This window comes from Theropithecus gelada, chromosome 1, assembly GCF_003255815.1.
Source record: "Theropithecus gelada isolate Dixy chromosome 1, Tgel_1.0, whole genome shotgun sequence".
Lineage (NCBI taxonomy): Eukaryota > Metazoa > Chordata > Mammalia > Primates > Cercopithecidae > Theropithecus > Theropithecus gelada.
The window spans coordinates 111,277,092-111,292,066 of NC_037668.1; positions in this window are offsets into that span (position 1 = coordinate 111,277,092).

The window sequence follows — 14,975 nt, forward strand, 5'->3', positions numbered from 1 at the left end:
TTGAATGTATAAAAGAATTATCCATGTGTGGTGGTCTTCAAACAGTTAAATAACAAGCTCCTGTTGAGAAAACATCTTGTAGCAACAAAAGAGCTTTTAATTCCAAATTTAATAAATGGAGGAAGGGGAGCTTTTGACGGTAAGCAATGGAAAAGACAGAAGAAAGAACATTGGAGGGATGGTGGAGGGTAAACAAAATAGCATTCAGCCTAGAAGGTATTCATTTTCTGTCCTTAATGTAAGGAAAACCATAAAAACACCTGCCATTGAAGATTCAGAAAATTTTCACAGAGAACATTGGGTTTTTATAAACAACAAAGAGAGTCATATCAAAATTTCCTTCCTTGAAACACTTATGTAACAGGAATTAGGAATAGGAATCAAAATAGTTTCATTGTGAATAGTTAAGGCTGAAAGTATCTGCATTTTGTATTACTGAGAAGATCCTATAGAGAGTATATCCCTTTTGTCACAAAGGAAATATTGGTTCATCATGTACCATCATGGGTTCCAGGACTAGGACTTTTAAATTAAAGAACGTGCAGAACAAGGTTAGTGAATGAAGAGGACAAGAGTAGAGACTCAGTCAGTTATCATGATGATGGAGGATGGTAATTACCACCAAAAGTCATAGTGAATGTTTTGCGTATCACTTATAATTTCATATATGTGTGTGGTATTCCCTAGCAAATATTCAGTTTATCTTGGTTAATCCCTTTTTGTGTCTTTTTTAAAGCTCCTAATTGAAAATTTTTTTGTCAAGATTTGTTAAAGAAAAAAGTATTCTATGAAACATTGTTTATTAAAGAAAAATGCATCCAGCCAACATTGTTATTTTCATCCTAGCCTGAGTGAAAAGTCACATAAGCATATCACTTAGAGAATGATTTTTAAACAGAGTCTATTATTATTTGAGTGACTTCACTCCAATCCAAAGCACACCGGGAACTGTAAAATGTTACAGACACTATTTCATCACAAAGGCAGTGTGTTATGAGGGAAATCATTCTTAGTTGTATGGGAGAAGTCATGACTCCCAATCCAGCCACGCATTGACCAACTATGTCACAATGAGAAAATCACTTATAATCTGATACTTTTCTTATCTGTAAAAAAGGAGAAGAGAATTATAATATATGCTAGGACTAAAGAGAATAATGACTGAAATAATGCATGTGACTATTACTATTTTTGTTATTATCAGCATAAATAAAAACTCATATTTTATAGCACTTTATAGTCTACAAGGTACTTTCAATTGCTTTATTCTGTTTAATTCTCACAGCAACTCTCTGAAACAGGTTTCATTGTCTCCATTTTTCAGATGAGGAGATGGAGTCAAAGAGGTCAGCACCTGTGTGATATGATCAGGAAAATGAAGTGCCAGGACTAAAATTCTGATTTTCAGATGCCCTACATCATGACCCATTACACCAAATCATCTCATTATAAATATTCTGGTTTCATACTACTTTACAGAGTCAACAAGGGACATTAGGCATTCCACAACTACTTGAATAGTTCCAGAATTGGGGTACCCTTTCCTCCCGAGGAACCCGTCTATATTTCACTACTGTCATCTTTTAAAAGGTCTCCTTTCTCTTGATTCAAAATCTAACTCTTTGTAACTTCTGTTTATATTTTTCTATTTTTGCCTTCTAAGAATGTGCAAAATAAATGAAATTCTTTTTCAACTGAATGACTTTTGAGTTACTCCAAACTTTCATCTGTTTTCTGGAAACTAATCCTTTCTAAAATACTTAGAAGATACACTTTCTAGTCTCCTCATCACGATGACTTTTTTTTTTTTAACTCTGGAAATACATTAGTTGTCAAAGGCATCTTTTTTTTGTGTCTAGTATAGTGCTTATAAGATTGTGTTTGATTTTATGTTTTAAATTATTTGCTTCTTCAAGGTGGAGAGGGGATCATAATATTTATTTTTTATTTGTTTCCCTGAGACCCAATATAAACCTTGGAACATAAAAAAACCTTTAATATTGCATGTTAAATTAGTACACTAAAATATTAATTGAATTTAACACTAAGCAGCATCCCCAAAATTGATGCTTAATTATAGAAATTCAATCTAGAGAGTGAAACAGGCCAGTTCAACTTGAGCATTTCTTTAGTTAGTGCTAGGATGTAATAAAGGGCTCTTAATTTGCAAAAAGGAGGTAGACACTGTCCTCCAAAGCTAATGGTAGAATCTAAAAAGACTTCACAAGAGAAGTGACAGGTCTTTTTATCTGAAATTGGAAGAAAAAATATGCTTTTATGTAAAGCAAAAGTAGTAAGAGTTTAATTCTACAAAATACATTGGGACTATATTATGTAAAGTTTTGGAAATTGGAAAAAAAAGGCTAAGACTTTATCTCCTAGACAATAGTGACAAGCAAAAATTGCTAAGCAGAAAAGTTATGTGATAATATTTATGATTTCAAATATGACCCTGAAGCTGACAAACCCATTCTAAATGTTTTGCAGTCTTCCCGAATCAAGATGATGAGCACTTAAACAAGATTATTGACACTCTGAAAGGGGAGCAGAGGTGAAAGTCATGGACACGACAAAGAGGAGGGAGAAGAAGTGCTTTTGGGGTGCTACATGAGTCTCCCAAGAAGGTTAAGGACATGCACTAAATAATGGAAGGACTTTACTCCATTAATTTATTCATTTAACAAATATTTATTAAATGTTTACTATAGATATGGTTCCTGTTCTTATGCAGCTTACAGTGTAGTGTGGGAAAGGGCACCATTTAAAAGGAATAAAAGTAAAGTGGGATCAGTTATAAACTGGGCCAGTTTCACAGACACTGGGTCAGTACAGTCATACAAGGCCATATACTCAGAAGAGCCAAGCTCTTGGAGTTTGATATTCTGCAGTCATTGTCTTTAAATGTTTGATAATTTTCTCTTTAAATCTGTGTTTCATAATTACCATCCAATGAGACAATGGAGCTTTTGTTGGAGGTTTGAAGTTTTAACTTTCATGCAGTTCTGGCTTTCCCTTCCTCTCCCACCTCTCTAGGAAGGTTCTTAGCTGCCTGCTCTCTGCATCCTGGTGTCCCAGGCCCTGCCTGACATTCCTCTTCCTGCCCCAACCACTGCCACCCTTCAAGTAAGTGGCAATAGGTCTCAGTAGCAGAAGGAGGCCTGTCCTCTGCCATTGCTTCCAAAGAGTGCCTGGGCATGAGCACAAGGACAGTTGAGTGGATGCACATCTAATGGCATCTTGCAGGCATGGGGGTACTGGTGGGAGCAGCGAGAATCTGTGCCTCAGAGGGCAGTGCCATGGCAAATTGGGCAGGTGACTTGGTGGGTGCCTCGTATCTACCCTCTAGCAAGCATGTCCCAGAAGGGGGATTATAATTTCCTGGGGGTTTCTTATCTACTGTGTATGGAGGTGGTGGCCCATGGAAGGGGATATTGATTTCCCTTGTGACAGCCAGGCCTTGAATTCTTGTTTTACATAAAGGTCTGCAGACAATAAAGCAGGCCCTGATTATAAAACGCTGAAGTTAGGACAGTCTGTAAGTACATAACCCGGTAGGGAGTGTGGAGGCCTGGTAGTTTCCCCAGACATTTAATCTGAGACTGTATCTAAGAACTGATAAGAGTTACCCAGGCAGAAAAGAGGATGAAGAAAGTCCCAGAAAGAGGAAATAACATATGAAGGCCCAGGGTTGAATCGGAGCCCAGCAAGTGTTCCAGGAAGAAAGAGAAGTTGAGTGTGATGGGAATGGAAATGGTGAGCAACATGGAGGCAAATGGCAAGTCACGGTTAGAGCGGAGGCCAGTAGCTCTGCCAGACAACGAAAGGGCTTGGGAAGATAGCTGGAGGAGTAGCAAAATTAAAGAGTGTTGTCTCCCAGTGTTCGCTACATTTAAGATCCATCTTACCTACCCTGTGCCTGTAGAGTCCATTTTTGACATGTAAGTAATGGATGTTACAGTATTCTCTGTAATATGTCATGTGGTTGGAATGAGTATGTCATCCTCTCATTGTCAAACTTAGATCCTGGATCCTTGTCACCTATGAATGTGAAGAAAAGTGCCCCTTTTCCTCAGATTTCCGCAAGCTGGATATTCTGAAGAAAAGTGCTCATCATGAAATAAAACAATCACAAGTTTATCTTGTGCTTCATCGCCAGCCTCTACTTACGGAAATACTGTAATTATTTTACCCAAATTCTCCCTGGGAGATTGTGTTATGCAAAAGCTAAGTGAATAGACCTCAAGAGTGCACCAAAAAAATGTCTCCAAGTTGCAACAAAGCAGATTTTTCAGAATTGACATAAAGTAGATTTTTTTCCTTAGTAAGAATTGTTTTTATCACATTGACATTTAGTTTATTAGAGCTAAGTTTACAAGACCAGTTCCTAAAGAGCTTTTTACCTAAATCAGTTACCATTTTATTTAGATAAGATGAGAAAATGCTGAAAAAGTATGGTTTTTCCCTCAAAGATTATTCAAAATAAAATCACATCATCAGTTCTTTACCACCAGGAAGCAGCATAATTACCTCAGACTTTCAAGGAAACAGGTATGCCCAGCAATTGGTTTAATTTAGGCTTGGAATTGTTTTCTTCATCCAAATTGCTAGTTTATTTTTTCTATCCTTGATATACTTTTTAATGGAAAAGAATCTATTTCTATTATTGACTTGGAAGAATATAATTGAAAAATAATTAGCAAGGCTTTTACAAATGAATGCAGGAAAGAGAAAAGATACATACGTGTGTGTATATATTTTATATATATATAAAATATACACACATACACACATACACACACTTCAAAAGCAGTTTCCAATAAATGCCACTGGTTTGGTATATAATAAATGTCACAAAAAAACGGAAAAGAGAACTAACTTTTGTGGCACTTTTAACATGCACCAGACAAGTTAGATATTATTATTCCAACTTAATATTCACAGCATCCCAATGTTACCCAAAAGAAAATGAAACAGAAAGGGTTCAATAAACTTGTCCAATTTCACATGAGAGTTACTGATAGAGTCAAGCCTTAAATTCAAGTGTATCTTACTACAAATTCCTTGCCTCTTCTGTCTCATGTTAAAACACTGAAAACCAAAATGGAGTAGAATTCTGTGATTGAAGTATAATTTGCAAGAAGAAAGTCATGTTATTTATTTAGTCAATAGGAAAGACCTTAAATCAATGTATTTTTGCCTTGCTGTACTAATTGTTTGCTGCATAGTGTTTAACTAGCTTTATCAGTATCTATAATATGATTTGATTAAATCATGTCTTTATTTTAGGTTCAGGGGTACATGTGTGGGTTTGTTACATAAATAAATTGCATGTCATGGGGGTTTGATGTACAGATTATTTTGTCACCCAGGTAATAAGCATAGTGTCTGATTGGTAGTTTTGTTGTTGTTGTTGTTGTTGTTTTGTTTTGTTATTGAGATGGAATCTCACTTTGTTGCCAGGCTGGAGTGTAGTGGCGCGATCTCAGCTCACTGCAACCTCCACCTCCCGGGTTCAAGCAATTCTCCTGCCTCAGCCTCCCGAGTAGCTGGTACTACAGGTGTGCGCTACCATGACCAGCTAATTTTTGTATTTTTAGTAGAAATGGGGTTTCACCATGTTGGCAAGGATGATCTCGATCTCTTGACCTCGTGATCCACCTGCCTCGGCCTCCCAAAGTGCTGGGATTACAGGCGTGAGCCACCGCGCCCGACTGATGGGTAGTTTTTTTTATCTTTAATTTTCTCCCACCCTCCACCCTCAGTAGGCCCTGGTATCTGTTGTTCCCTCCTTTGGGTTCACATGTACGTGTGTTTAGCTCCCACTTACAAATGAAAACATGTAGTATTTGGTTTTTTGTTCCTGTGTCACTTTGCTTAGGATAATGGCCTCCAGCTCCATCCATGTTGCTGCAAATGACATGATCTCATTTTTTCTAGCTACATAACATTCTATACTGGATATGTACCACATTTTCTTTATCCAGTATGCCACCAATGGTCAATTAGGTAGATTTTATGTCTTTGCTATTTGAATAGTGCTGTGATGAACATATGCATGCAAGTGTCTTTAGGGGAGAAAGATTTATATTCTTTTGTGTATACATCAAATAATGGGATTGCTGGGTCAAATGGTAATTCTGTTTTGAATCCCTTAAGAAATCACCAAACTGTTTTCCACAATGGCTGAACTAATTTACATTCTCATCAGTGGTGCATAAACATTCCCTTTTCTTCACAACCTCACCAGCATCTGTTATTTGTTAATTTTTTAATAATAGCCATTCTAACTAGTGTGAGATGGTATCTCATTGTGGCTTTGATTTGCATTTCTCTAATGATTATTGATGCTGAGCATTTCTTCATATGCTTGCTGGCTGCAGATAGGTCTTTTAAAAAGAGGCTGTTCATGTCCTTAGCCAACTTTTTAATGGGGTTGTTTATTTGTTGCTTGTTAATTTAAGTTCCTTATAGATTCTAGATATTAGATCTTTGTCAGATGCACAGTTTGCAAAATATCTTCTGTTCTGTAGGTTAGCTGTTTACTTCTCTTGATAGTTTCTTTTGTTGTGCAGAAACTGGTTAGTTAAATTAGGTCCCATGTGTCAATTTTTGTTTTTGTTGCCATTGCTTTTGGTGTCTTCGTCATGAAATCTTTGCCAGGGTCTGTGTCCAGAATGGTACTTCCTAGGTTATCTTCCAGAGTTTTTATAGTTTTAGGTTTTACATTTACATTTAAGTCTTTAATCTATGATGAGTTGACTTTTGTGTATGGTATAAGGAAGGGTTTCTGTTTTAATCTTCTGCATATCACTAGCCAGTTATCACAGCACCATTTATTATCTAGGAAATCCTTTCCCCGTTGCTTGCCTTTGTCAGCTTTGAGGAAAATCAGATAGTTGTAGGTGTGTGGCATTATTTCTGGGTGCTCTATTGTGTTCTATGAGTCTATATGTCTGTTTTTGTACCAGTGCCATGTGGTTTTGGTTACTGTAGCTGTGTAGTGTAATTTGAAGATGGGTAACTTGATGCCCCCAGCTTTGTTCTTTTTGCTTAGGATTACCTTGGCTATTTGGGCTCTTTTTTGGTTCCATGTAAATTTTAAAATAGTTTTTCTCTAATTCTGTGAAGAATGTCATTGGTATTTTTATAAGAATAGCATTGAATCTGTAATTTGCTTTGGGCAGTATGCCATTTTAACCATATTGATTCTTCCTAGCCATGAGCATGGAAAATTTTTCCATTTGCTGTGGCATCTCTGATTTCTTTGAGCAGTGTTTTGTAATTCTCATTGTAGAACTCCTTCACCTTCCTGGTTAGCTGTATTTTTATATATTTTATTCTTTTGGTGGCTATTGTGATAAGATTGCATTCTTGATTTGGTTGTCAGCTTGGATGTTGTTGGTGCTGGCAATTGTTGTACATTGATTTGTATCCTGAAACTTTGCTGAAGTTGTTTATCAGATCAAGAAACTTTTGGGCAGGGACTATGGGGTTTTCTAAGTATAGAATCATATAACCTGCAAATAGAGATAGTTTGACTTCCTCTCTTCCTATTTAAATGACTTTTATCTCTTCCACTTACCTGGTTTATCTGGCTAGGACTTTCAATGCTATGTTGGATAGGAGTGGTGCGAGTTTTGTCTTGTGCTAGTTTTCAAGGGGAATGCTTCCAGCTTTTGCCATTCAGTATAATGTTGGCCATTGGTTTATCATGGATGACACTTGCTATTTTGAGATATATTCCTTCAATGCCTAGTTTGTTGAAGATTTTTTACGTGAAGGGATGTTGAATTTTATTGAAAGCCTTTTCTGCATCTATGGAGATGATCACGTGGTTTTTGCTTTTTGTTCTACTTATGTGATGAATCACATCTCTTGTTTTGTGTGTGATGAACCAACCTTGCATCCCAGTATAAAGCCTACTTGATTGTGATGAATTAGCTTTTTGATGTGTTGCTGGATTTGGTTTGCTAGTTTTTGTTGAGGATTTTTGCATCTATATTCATCAAAGATACTGGCCTGAAGTTTTCTTTTTTTATTTTGTCTGTGCCAGGTTTTGGAAACAGGATGATGCTGGCCTCATAGAATGAGTTAGGAAGGAGTGCCTCTTCCTGAATTTTTGGAATAGTTTCAGTAAGAATGATACCACCTCTTCTTTATACATTGGGAGAAGTCAGCTGTGAATTTGTCTGGTTCTGGACTTTTTCTGATTGGTAGGCTTTTTATTACTGATTCAATTTCAGAACTGATTATCTGTTTAGGGATTCAATTTCTTCCTGGTTTGATGGAGATCATATGTTTCCAATAATTTATCCATTTGTTCTAGGTTTTCTAGCTTGTGTGCATAGAGGTGTCCATAGTAGTCTCCGCCTTTTTTTTTTTTTTTTTTTTTGTATCTCTGTGGGGTTGGTTAAAATATTGTTTTTATCATTTCTGATTGTGTTTATTTGGATCTTTTCTTATTTTTTCATATTATTTTAACTAATAATCTATCAGTCTTATTTATTCCTTCCAACAGCCAATTCCTGAATTCATTGATCTTTTGTATGTTTTTTCACATCCTGTTTTTTGGGTTTTTTGTTTTTTTTTTTTAGTCGTCCTTTGATTCTGGTTATTTCTTCTACTTGCTTTGGGGTTGGTTTGCTCTTCTTTCTCTAGTTCCACTAGGTATGATGTTAGGTTGTAAATTTGAGATTTTTCTAACTTTTGCTGTGGGCATTTAGCACTATAGACTTCTGTCTTAACACTTTGTTAACTGTGTCCTAGAGATTCTGGTATGTTGTATCTTTGTTCTCATTAGTTTCAAAGAATTACTTGATTTCTGCCTTAATTTCATTGCTAACACAAAAGTCATTCAAGAGCAAGTTGTTTAATTCACATATAATTTCATAGTTTTGAGCAATTTTCTTAGTGTTGATTTCTATTTTGATTATGTTGTGATCTGAGAGTCTGGTGGGTATAATTTTTTTTTTAACTTGCTAAGGATTGTTTGATGACCAATTGTGGGTCAATTTTAGAGTATGTGGCCTGTGTAGATGAAAATAATATATATTCTGTGGTTTTAGGTGTAGAGTTTTGTAGATTTTTTTAAGTCCACTTGGTCAAGTGTTGTGGTCAGGTCATAAATATCTTTGTAAGTTTTCTGCCTTGATAATATGTCTGATACTGTAAGTGGAGTGTTTAAATCTTCTACTATATTATATGGTTATCTAAATCTCTTTGTAGGTCTCTAAGAACTTTATTTAGGAATCTGGGTGCTCCTATATTGGATGCATATATATTTAGGATAGTTAGGTCTTCTTGCAAACCAAACCCTTTACCATTATGTAATACTCTTTGATTTTTAAAATATCTTTGTTAAATTAAAATCCATTTCATCTGAAATTAGTATACTAATCCTTGCTTTCTTCTATTTTCCATTTGCTTGATAAATTTTTCTTCATCCCTTTACTTTGAGCCTATGGGTGTCATTGCATATGAGATGGGGTCTCTTGAAGACAGCATACCATTGGGTCTTGCTTTTTTATCTAACTCACCATTCTGCCTGTGGATTGGGGCATTTATCCCATTTATATTCAAGGTTAATATTAATATGTGCAGATTTCATTCCTTCATCGTGTTGTTAGTTGGTTATTATGCAGACTTAATTGTGTGGTTGCTTTACAATGTTAATGATCTATGTACTTAAGTGTGTTTTCAAAGTGGCTGATAATGGTCTTTCCTATCCATATTTAGCACTCTGTTCAGGACATCGTGTAAGTTCTGGTGGTAATGAATTCCCTTAGCATTTGCTTGTCTGAAAAGGACCTTATTTCTCCTTCACTTATGAAGCTTAGTTTGGCTGAATATGAAATTCTGGGTAGGAGTTTCTCTTCTTTAGGAATGCTGAATCAAGGCCCCCAGTGTCTTCTGGTTTGCAGGATTTTTGCTGAAAAGTCTGTGGTTAGCCTGATGGGGTTCCCTTGGAAGGTGTCCTTCCCCTTCTCCCTAGCTGCCTTTAATTCTTTTTTGTTTCATTTCAACTTTGGGGAATCTGTTCACTATGTGTCTTGGGGATGGTCATCTTCTGTAGCACCTTGAAGGGGTTCTTTGCATTTCCTGAATGTGAATGTTGATCTCTCTAGTGTCCAACTACATTATTCTGAAGAACTGGTCTTCAAGCTCTGACATTCTTTCCCCACCTTGGTCAGCCATACCCATGCAGAACTATGGTAAAGATCACGTAACGAAAATCAGAACAATTTCCATTTACTGAATGCTGACCATCATATTATGCTCGACATTCATGAATATCCTCTGTTGTGGAAAACAATAGTGCAGTTTGAAAAAAAAAAAATCAATTCTGCTACCTGGGGGAAAGGCAAGTGAGATGCACTTGGAAAGGGAAAAGAGAAAGTGAATCCAGAGGTCCAAGGTCAAGCATACCCTCCAAGAGATCAGAGAAAAGATGAAAATATATAATGAGTAAGGTCATGTGAAATTCAATGAAGAAAGAAAGCAAAATTGTGATAGCAACTGTATCACAAGCATAACCCATAAGTGTGAGTGTACCTGCATTCACCCTGAGATGCACACCAAACCCAAACTTCCCTTTTCCCAACTAAATAATCACAAGTTCTTTATCTGCTGCAAATTAGATGCTGAAGGATAGAGAAAAAAGCAAAAGCAATGAAAAGTCTAAAGTTCAAAACACAATGCACAAAGCATTTTATGACTGCTTACTACTTGCTGTATACTGGTGATAAAGAGAAGCAGTAGGAAGAAAATCACACTAGGAAAGGAGATCTAAGAGTTGAAAGGCAGCTTTCCAGAATCAAGCCAAGTATATGTTTTCATGTTATTTGTGTTGCATGCTTCCACTTTAGGTCATAGGTACTTGTATGTCAAAGGTATTCTGTAAGTGTTAAGTGAATCAAACAGAATGAATGGGGAGAGGGAAGATGAGATTCATTTAGAAGAAGAAACAAGAAGGCAATTTACTTTTGCATAGGTGGGAACATGGTTCAGGGCTCTTTACACTGACTAAAAGGGAAGAAAAATAATAAAGAGAGAAGGGATGCCAATCATACAAATGTAAATGTTCAAAGATATATGAGAGTTGAGGTGGAAGATGTATGATCTTATGTGTGATTTCCTCAGTGAGAGGAAATATCAGATTTATGAATATACTGTGCTCCATTTTCGTCTGTAAGAGGAATTTGAGAAGGAAATATTATTTTGGGTCATGACTTGTCTTCTGCATATAATAAAAATAGTTTGAAGACTTTAACTACATAACTTAAAAAGGTATAAAGGAATTTGATGTGTGCTGGGAAGAAGGTAGGGGGACACAAAATGTAATATGTGGACACACGTAGTCACAAACAAATCCAAAATATAGGCATGAAAACTGTTTATTAATTCCTTGCTGCATGACAGGCATGGCTTAATATACTCTTTTCAGACCAAAACATTTTTATCTGCAAAATGAGAGGATCAAATTAGGTTATCTCTAAGTTCATTTAAAATTGTTTTTAAAAAATCTATTTAGATAAACAGAGTAGCAGTCTGCAATGTATTTAAAAGGAAATGTACTATTCAGGTTGGCAAGATCTATGTGAAAGAATTATTATTGTGCTATATGAAAAAAGATTCTGCCTTTTTAAATAAGATGAGTAATGACAAATTAATTTTCATGCAGGTTGAAAATGTGGCAGATGTGTATGGAGAATGAGAAAATTGCTGTTATAATAGAGATGACTTAAATTATGATATGAGGATGATAAAGAAGAGAGAATGTTTTCTGTCCTTTCAAGATGTCAAACCTTAACTGAACATGTTTTAAAAAATGAAAATAAAAGTCTCAGTGCAAAGGATACATTTACTTCTCTAGCAGAGACTGTTAATTGCAGACTCTCCATACCTATGATCTCCTTCTTCTTTATTAACCAAGTCTCAATCACATTTGGTTAACAAATAAAATACTACACTCTCCATCATCCCTTCTAGTGAAATGAGCTTATATGTCTCAGTGGTACCCAGTGAGATGTAAACTTACTATTTTGTGACAGTCTTTCTGGGAAGGCTGCTTAAAGGGAGCCAATGAGTCAAGGAGAAGGGATAATTGTTTATCCTTTCCCACCTCTTCCTGCTACAACAGAAGGGATGGCAAGCTATAGCAGCCAATTTAGACTACATATAAACTCAAAGAAGGAAGTTCCATGCTAAAAATGGAATATAGGAAGAAATAGACTGTATCACTGATAACGTCCTCATGTCACCAGAATGATTTATCTTCAAACTTCTCTTTTAACTGAAATAAAAAGTAAACTTCTGTCTTGATTAAGCAACTCTCATTTTCATTATTATTTCCTTCCCTGGTTATACACATTTAAAGCTTCTTCCAACTGATTTAGTTCTCAGAAGTAAGGTTCTTCAAGTATCAGAAACTAAAATGTGGCACTAAGTATGTAATGGAAGCAGAGCTGCATAGGTGCATAGTAATGACTCAGATAACGAAAGCCGAAAATCTCATGATCTTTATAATAAATCTACAAAATACTTAGTCAAACCATCACCTGCTACACATTAGAAGCCAACCACATGCTGCCAAAGGCTACATATGGTATTAGGAGAAATGGTAAAATATTGGTATGGGTTGTCAGAAAAATCCTAGCATGACAAATTCAAGGTGGAACTAACTACCTGGCCAGTCTCAGAGTTGAAACGGAAGACATGCACCTTTGCTAAGGAAGGTACTCTTTGCCTATAACCTGCAATCTCAATTGACTGAGAGTCTGGTAATTTGAAAACTTTCATGGTTGAAAAAGCCAACTGCCTATACCCCAAATTGAAACAGTTAAAAGAAGTGTCTGAAAATTCTAGCCTTAGCGATAAATATGACTTTTGCCACACCATACAAAAGTTGTTAACCTGCTGGCAAAGATAATGCATTAGTTCATATATTCCCAATGCAGCAGACAGCAAGCTGAAAATTATTTAGATGGCAGAGCACACAGGTCTGTAAATAAAAGACCAGGGTCTTCAAGATTAATAATTCCATTTACCCAAGATCTTTGGCTGTTTTTATTCACACTTGGAGATGACCAAAAAACAACTATGCTGAAAGTCTATCATACTTTTTAGGGTGTCTTATCATCCAAAACTAATCCAGGGGGTCATGAACCCATACTAACAGGAAGTGACTTGCTATATATGTGCAGTCCTTAGTGAAGACATTCTCCTGAATGTCCATTTCAGATGTGGCCACAGAGGACAACAGAAAAGGAAGACCCTCCTGAATAGCAAATCCATGGGTCAAGAAAGAAAATGAACAAGAGAATTTTTACTGAAGAGCAGAACCTGGGACTGCCAGATGGACCAACTAAAGAACTCACTTCACAGCTAGGGCTCACCATTTCTTCTCAGCAAGAGTTGGCTGCTGTAAAATCAGAGAGGTTATTCATGTCTTAAGGTTAATAAAAGTATCTATAGGTAACTGAAACTTGAGGAGCCAAATTGAGGCCAGATGAAGGAGACCGTACATTATCCAGAGAAAATGAACTTGGAGCAGGATGCAAAGACTGCAGGGGAGAAATCAGGGTTTTTCTGCTGGAGGAAGAAGCAGAGGGTACATACACATAACGTATCCAAAGAAGCCCACTATGGAAGCTGGGGCAGATTGCATACTTATTCTCAATTCTTCACTCCTTCCTATGCAGTAGAGCAGAGAAAATCGAATATACCAGTCACTTGCTTTGACCAATGGAAAGTTAGAGAGGACAGGAGCACAGATTTTCAACATCCCTATATGGGGGCCTGGCGCGGTGGTTCACGCCTGTAATCCCAGCACTTTGGGAGGCCAAGGCGGGCGGATCACGAGGTCAGGAGATCCAGACCATCCTGGCTAACACAGTGAGACCCCGTCTCTACTAAAAATATAAAAAATTAGCCAGGCGTGTTGGCAGGCGCCTGTATTCCCAGCTACTCGGGAGGCTGAGGCAGGAGAATGGCATGAACCCGAGAGGCGGAGCTTGCAGTGAGCCGAGATCGCGCCACTGCACTCCAGCCTGGGCAACAGAGCAGACTGGGTCTCACAAAAACAAACAAACAAACAAAAAATGCTCATATGGGACTTCTGTGCCTACCACGAGAACATACCCCATAACTATTAATTCAGGGAGAATGAGAAGATGTGGTGCAGACCATTAGCCAATCCCTAGGGCTGAGTTCAAGTGTAGCCAACACTCATCTTAGGGGAGAAATGTCCCCTCTGACCTACAGACACATGGCTGAGAAAAATCAATGCACGTTGTTGTAAACCATTGTATTTCAAGGTTGTTTGTGATGCAGCATTCTGGCTAAAAAAGCAGCCAGGCCTATTCTAACAATTGTAGCTCAGAGTAAAGAATGTGGGCATCTCATCAGCAGACATGGTTACTAAAAAGATAGAGAAAAGATACAATGAGAAAACTGTAAACAAACTCTTGGAAATCCAAAGAACAAAAGAGAAAGAAGAAAGATTAAGAACTTTCTAGAAACCTCCTACAGTGGTCAGGAAGACTGGGACATTGAGCCTAGGAGATAAAAGTGGACAGAAAGATTCATATCATGCTTAAAAAGAAACTGCAAATGATTGAAAAGTTGGGGTTTTTTTTTTTGTTTTTTTTTGTTTTGTTTTTAAGTGCAACTATTTCAAAAGTAAGAAATTAGTAAAAGGACAAAGTTGTTAATGCACCGTAAACAATTGATCAAAAGCAGAAAAAAAATGAATTGCTGTGGAAATGGATACAGTGTGATCCTACTTTTAGTGGACTACTTGAGTTTTTAAAAAAATTAGGAGGAAAGCAAAAGGTTCAGAAAATAGAAACAGAAGTGTAAATAATACTATGAAATGCGCCTAGCCGAAAAAGCTGACTTTTCAAAAGAATACATTAAATGAAGAATACAGAATGAGATCCTTAAAAAAAGAAGTCAGGAAAGTATTACATAGAGTA